This window comes from Suricata suricatta, chromosome 15 (genome assembly GCF_006229205.1).
Source record: "Suricata suricatta isolate VVHF042 chromosome 15, meerkat_22Aug2017_6uvM2_HiC, whole genome shotgun sequence".
Lineage (NCBI taxonomy): Eukaryota > Metazoa > Chordata > Mammalia > Carnivora > Herpestidae > Suricata > Suricata suricatta.
The window spans coordinates 36,918,063-36,925,240 of NC_043714.1; the positions used below are offsets into that span (position 1 = coordinate 36,918,063).

General features: G+C 40.9%; 1 long non-coding RNA gene across 1 annotated transcript; it reads left to right on the forward strand.

Moving 5' to 3' along the window:
* The first annotated feature begins 1,956 nt into the window (after positions 1-1,956).
* LOC115278720 lies at positions 1,957-6,858 on the forward strand. Its single transcript, XR_003903057.1, has 2 exons — positions 1,957-2,102; positions 6,737-6,858. It is a non-coding gene; the product is annotated as an uncharacterized LOC115278720 (long non-coding RNA).
* Positions 6,859-7,178: the final 320 nt, after the last annotated feature.

Below are 7,178 nucleotides of genomic sequence, written 5' to 3' on the forward strand. Positions count from 1 at the left end.
ATTTACAAAAAAGAAAAGTAACATTTGGGGCCAGTATTCACAGAGCTGTCTCCTAGATAAGGCATTAGGATGGGAAGCCTCCAGCTTCACCTCCATCATCCTGGAAACCAAACGGAGAAAAGCCCTCTTGCCAATTCTGTCTCATCTTGGTCACTGTCCAATCCCACCCCAGCAAGCTATGTTTCACACCCCATTTCAAGCGCGCTTGGAGGGGCACCCAAAGATTTGGAAGTCGACTCAAAGCTTATCTCGACTCTTCAGACATCAGCAGTGTGAAAAATGGGACTTTTTAAAATAACGTTTCCTGTTCTTCCTGCTTCTGGTCAAGCCAAAAATTCCCTAGGGACCGGTGTTCTCATGGAACTTTGGCACCTTCTCTGCAAAGCACAGCCAGAATCTGGACATGCAGAGGGATGTGGAAATTGAAACCGATTGAAACGTCTCAAATCAGGGCCACAAAAAATGTTAGGAGAAGCACATCTAACAGGGCTGGAGTTCACAAGAACACTGAATATATGAGTGCAGTTTCCCTAATGACATAGTTGAAGTCCCGCCAACCTCCCATAACTCAGTCTCAACACGGGTCTTAGAGTCAGCATATATGGGATGTCCACGTAGACTCATAGCTAGTTACTTCTCACTCAGTCCAATCTCTGTTGGGAGAAATTTTAAATACTCTTCACAATTAAACACTTTGCTTACTTACAATGAACAGATTGATTGGCAAACAGAAAGAATAATAAATGAAAAAAAGAGAAACATCTTTTTTAAAAAGAAATTATATTGGGATTGGATAAAAAAGACATTTTCAAGAAAGACAGCATTTTGGGGGTGCCTGGGTGGCACAGTCAGCTAAGCGTCCAACTCTTGATTTCAGCTCAAGTCTTGATCTCATGGTTTGTGAAATGGGGCCCTGCATTGGGCTCTGTGCTGACAGAGCAGAGCCTATTTGGATTCTCTCTGCCCCTCTTTCTGCTTGCACATGCAGGTGCACATGCTCTCTCTCTCTCTCTCAAAATAAATAAATAAACATTTTTCAGAAGACAACATTTTTCTGAGCTGCTCACTAATAGCTCACTCACAAGCTGATTTACCTGTGCAAATATAGTTCTAAACATTGATAAAATATGGTAAGTGAAATGTACACTTACCAGACTGATAGTTCCTTGAAGGCTTCGAGTACAGATACATAGAACGTGTCCGTTCTGTTTTTTGAGGTATTTAACAAATTTTCCCGAGTTACAGAAATTTTTGTATAAAAATTCAATTTCATTAATGGTCATTGGTTTAAAAATCAATTGGCTTATGAAAGCATTTGGTTACAAATATCACAGGAAACATATTTTTTTATAGCCCCTTTTTTTTTTTAGAGAGACTGGGCGTGGGCTTGCATCAGGTTAAGTTTCCATCATTGAGTTGAACAGGCTGCTGGGGTAACTGACTCAAGGGCATGGTGTTTTAGCAAAGCACTGTGTGAGCAAGCCCTCTGAATGCCTACATGAACGGGGTATGGCTTTCTCTGCCCACAGGCTACAGAAGGTTGAAGCCACCTTCCCAGTGCAACCTAAATAAACTCAACCCCAATAAAGATTGTATCATCCTGATATAAAAAAATAAGTTTAAAGTCTTGGATTTGATAGGAAAAGGATTTTGTGAGAACCCAAGGGCAATGCTTGAATTATTATGAAAAGAATTTCAAATCTTTAATTCACATTAGATATGTGTGCTTCTTATCAGAAGCAATCTTTACATGGGCAATAAACTTTTTTTTTAATTAAAAAATGTGGCTTGAGAGTGTTTGGAATGAAACCATTATCTGAACACAAAGTCTTCTGTAACTGTGCTTAGAAGATTTGTAAAGCATATTGACAAATAGGTATTACCCCCCTGAATATTCAAAGTCCAGAATGTCCAAACTGGACTTTATTCAGGCCAAGATAAGAGTTCCACCTGACAGTGTAGGGAGAAGGCCACAGAACAGAACAGCTGCTGCACACGTTTCTGGATGAGACCACGACCCGCACGCCCGACACAAAGCAGGAAAGCCGCGCCTAGGACTATGTGGCAGAGATGTTGATCCCACTCAGAGGGCAGACCCACAGGTAAGTCCTCAAAGAATCTAGAAGACAATTTTGAATCATGACTTTACTATTTACTGAGAACACAAGGCATCAAGAGGAAGGGTGAAAAGCATGGTTTTGGAGTAAGTCACCCCAGGTAGACATTCTGCATCTCCCCTAATTAGCTGTGCCATCCTCAGAGAGGTTACTTAACATCTCTCTGAGCTACAGATTTTTATCAGTAGAGTAGATACAATATATCTATGCCATTGATTTGAAAGAAGTTGAGTCATGGGGCGCCTGAGTGGCTCAGTTGGTTAAGCATCCGGCTTCAGCTCAGGTCATGATCTCATGGTTAGGGGGTTCGAGCCCCATACTGGGCTCTGTGCTGACGAGCTCAGAGCCTGGAGCCTGTCTTTGGGTTCTGTGTCTCCCTCTCTCTCTGACCCTCCCCCGCTCATGCTATCTCTCACTGTCTCTCAAAAATAAATTTAAAAACTAAAAAATGAAAGAAGTTGACTCAGAGAATATACACACACATACATACATGTATGCAAAAGCATGTATGCATATTTAGTTACCTCCTGGACATGCTAAGTAATCAATAAATGCTGGTTTTGATACCGTTCTCTTCCCTTCTGCTGGAGTAGGAGACAGAGTCTCCTATCATGGCCAGCATTTATGTAAAAGAGAAAGCCTTTGGAGTAGAAATGAAGTTTATTCACTATGACTCAGAATCGTGGGAAAAGTAACTTTCTCACTTTTAAGGCTGCCTCCTCCTGTTTGCTTAGGCCCTCATTCTTGCTAGCTGTGGAGATGCTGGGGAGTGTGAGGAATGACTGATTTTGTTCAGTGTGGGATGATGATAAAGCGAGTGTCTGTTTTTTCCCTGTGCACCTGGAATGCCCTTGACCTAATAGTGGAAACACCGCAAACAAGGTGATTCACAGGAAATGGGTAAAACTTCAGTTTACTATTTAGCAATTTTATTCTCATTTTAGAACTCACATTTTGATATTCACCAGCAGTTACAGACAAATGGATGAGATTGAGCCCTCCCAGCAACCCTGGGCAATCAGAGCACTTTATCTCAAAGGAACCTGAGGTCCAGAAGATTAAGTAATTCACCCAGTGTCACATAGCATGTAAATGCCAGCCAGAACGGGGCATTTTAGAGCAAAGCTACTCCAGTCCAGGCTACTTCTTCTACAGTTTTGTACCCTGGGAAGAAGAGAACCAGAAATAAAGGTCTGTTGCTGTTCAAATACTTTCCCGTCCTTCCCGATGGATGATGAAGCCGCTTGTCTTTATTTTCACTTGGGACATGTTTCCTTTCATGTAGGGGCAACAAAGCTCTGAACTGTAGTATTTATTAAGTGTCCACATCTGCATAACACCTTGCTACTAAAAGGAACAATAAAAGGCAAGTGAAAATGACAAAGGCCCTGCCCTCTGCAACTTTACAATCAATAACAGATGGGTGAAAAGTATGGAAACGGGGAGCCAGCCCTCAAGCCAATGTTTGGCAAGCTGAGACATGAATGGAGAGCCAGCATCGAGGTGACCCCACTGTAAGATCAGCCTCCATTGAATACACAGGGTCTCCATCAGGGACCAACTAGCTGAGCTTCTGTCACTGGGAGGGAACAAGGGTAGAGGGTGGGGTGTGCTCATTTTTTTTTCTTTCTTTTTTTTTTTTTTTTTTTGTAGTTTATGTATCAAGAGGGACTGAGACAGCGGGAGTGGGGAGGGCAGAGAAATAGGAAGAGAGGAGAATCCTAAGCGGGATCCACGATGTCAGAGCAGAGCCCTATGTGGAGCTCGAACCCACAAACCATGAGATCATGACGGGAGCTAAAATCAGAGGCTTAACCAACAGAGCCACCCAGATGCCCCAGGGCATGTGCTCATTCTAACTGGGACAGCGAAGATCTCCCCAGACTTCAGATTGCCGAGTCTCCTTCTCTGGACTCCCACGCTATCACAAGTTATCTTCCAGCAGTTTGGAGCAAGGCCTTTCGTCAGCTGTCATATTACTGAGTCCTTTGGTTCCTCTGAGTATTTTGTTTAGCTATCATGTCACTCTGCCGTACCGCTTGGGGTGCGGCTGCATGGTGAGGCAGGCTTCAGCCACACCGACCATCTCAGTGCACATAGCAGTGGAAAAGTGACTCAGACATCTATTTCCAAATGACAGTCATTTTTACAACGTTTCAAAGTAAAATGAAATTAGGAGTGGAGGAGTAGTCAGATGCTCTCCACAGCCCTTAAGAAAAAGGCATTTCTTCATATTTCAAAGCCTGGGCCAGCAGTAAACTAGTATAAATTGCTGACTTGGCTTTTTTCTGTTCGACTTATTAAATAATAACATTCTCTATAAGGAAAGAAAGTTATGTAATATGTAAGGCTATGCGTGAAGTGAATAAAATATGTTTAGACTATGTCTGAAGGCCAAGAGAGTAAAGGGGGAGAGAGGGCATTTGCTGGAGAGCTTTCTATTGTAAATGCATTAAAACCTGAATTAATGGTGCTATTATCCTAGCAATGACATCACACGATGACTGGAAAATCTAAAAATGAGAACGGTTATTTTCAGAAAATTTTAATGCTTTCCTTGTGCACAAGCTTGCCGATTAGTATTGCATGTACCTATATGGTATTCTTATACAACTGCTTTACTCTAATGGAAATTTCAGTTCCATGTAGACCTACGAATTTAAAGTATTATTTTTTCTCTTCTCAGTAGACTTTTCCTTTTCAGAGATGCATTATTCATGTATAGTTTATTACTCAGAGAGAAAAGTATTAATAAGGAAACTGTACCTGTCCAGTTTCGATGTCAAACCCTACTGAGAAAAGCAACTCAGGGCCCAGCTGGTCTAAAAATCTATCACATTTTTTTCCTTTTCCCTATTTTTCCTTTTTTTTTTTGTGGATATCATCCTGGGCATTGTAAATCGTGTATGTGTACTATATAATTATATTGTCCATGGATTTATGCAACTCTCTTGCATATTTCATTAGTTTTTCTTGGTCGACTTATTAAAACTACATTTTACATGTCTAATAATGCAATTCAAATTGTACCAAATATGAAACACTGACATGAGGCATAGGGAAATGATGCCTGAGCAATTTAACCCGATTCACTGAAGGACAGGAGAATTACCTTTATTATAATGAGCTATGGAGGGTGGTTCCGGCCGCTTTTTCACATTTGTGATTCTGCTATCCACCTTTCTCTGGAAATCTAAAGCCCCTGTCAGCTCACACGGAAAACTTGGACGCGTTTCATACTATCACGCTCTCATCCAAGGGAAGGCGGTGGTGAAGGGGAGGAGGGGGGCTGCTTGTTGCTTTACAGGAAATCCGAACACCCATGGGATGCTTTGCAGAATCCAAACAGAGTTCAACACATAAACATTCCACGTAATTTGTTGTTTCCATACATCATTTGCCTCTTAAAAAAAAAAAAAGACTGAAAAAGAATTTTTTAATGTGTGACTACAGTGACAGGGAGTGGGTGCCAACAGCTCTCTGGATGGCTTTTTATCTCATTCCCTTAGTGAAAACAGTTAACTAGGCACTGGTGAGAGATTCTGTAACTGCACAACACAAAGCTGGCGCCAACGCCAAGTGTGGCATGCCAGATGTGTGAGTACATTCTGGAGCGCAGCATCAGCAGCTCCAACGGCTCGCCATAGCCATTAATCTAGAGACCTCTGGGAGTTCCGGGTAGCGCTGTAAAACCCGGCCCTGCCAAGGCTGCATCCGATAAAGCCATCAATGCATTGTAAAAAAGACACAAAACCTATTTCATGGGCTGCACTGATCAAGCAATTACAATCATTGACTACATTAAGCAAAGAAACAGCGGGGTGCCCTATAAAATTGACTGCCAACTTGAATAATCAATAGACTCCATGTAGAGTAAATTAAATAACTGAACAACTATTTGGAAAAGCTGAAGTTAAAAAGCCAATCAGTAATCCCTCATCCATGGCAAAACAATCCTGCTTCCAAAGATCCTTTAGTTTTGCTTTAATTCTTATCTCTGGGAAATCCTGGGACGGTGAGCTTGGGGGCGGGGGGAGGGAGGCTTCCACCTCTTATCCTTCTCTTTCGTAAATGTGCATTTAATTTGAATGTTATTTGTAATCAATCGATGCACTCTTCCTGTCATCTGTAGCTGAACTCACAACCAAAGAGGGAAGGTTTTTGATTGAAAGTCAACATTCTGATGAGAGGCGTGAAGGTTTGACATGGTTCATGGTTTAACCTGGGACTTCCTGTAACAAGGAGGTTTGCAGTTGTTGTTCTTCTCACATATTTAGAATAATTTGGACTTCGGGGATTTTGAATTATTATATTTTGTAGAACATAAAGCCATAAATGCAAGAAACGAAGCTATGTAAAAGCCTTTTGCAGCTTTTTGCTGATTTACCTGGACACCACACGTAAGAGTTTTTAGAACATAGAGCAATCATGATGAAATGTCACGTTACCCTCTCCATCAGCTATTTTTATCTTTTTGGTCCACTGGAAAGTGACAAAACATGGTCAGAAAAATTAACATGCGTTTATATTTTATGTTATCGGTGCCATGAAAAGTTTGCATTGTTTTGCCAAAAATTATTTATTCATCCACGCACACACATTTGTTTGTTTTGTTTCAGGCTAGAAGAAACATCATCCAATCATCTGTAAACAATTTCTCTATTGTCTTATTAAAAGATGCAGGAGGAAAAAATTGATGGAAATGTGAAAATGATTTTTCCTCATTAATAAGCAACAACGAAAAAAAAGCAAACCAGTTTTTGTGAGTTTCCTTCCTGATTAAAATGTAATGCTAATAATTCCAGATCTCAGACGCCAGGTTGGCTGGTAGTAATATATCTGGACATGAAAATGATAGCATTGGAATGATCGCCAGTACTCATGTGTACTGGACAAAGGTATTTTTCAACCAAAAGAGAAAAAAAAATATTTGAAACCATTATTGCAGAGACAATACCATTTTCTCTGCAGTGAAGCCTGTTTCTGAAAACAATATGTAACAGTAATAGTATGAAGACCCCTACGGCACTGATGAATACATCATTAAGCAGGCATTATTGC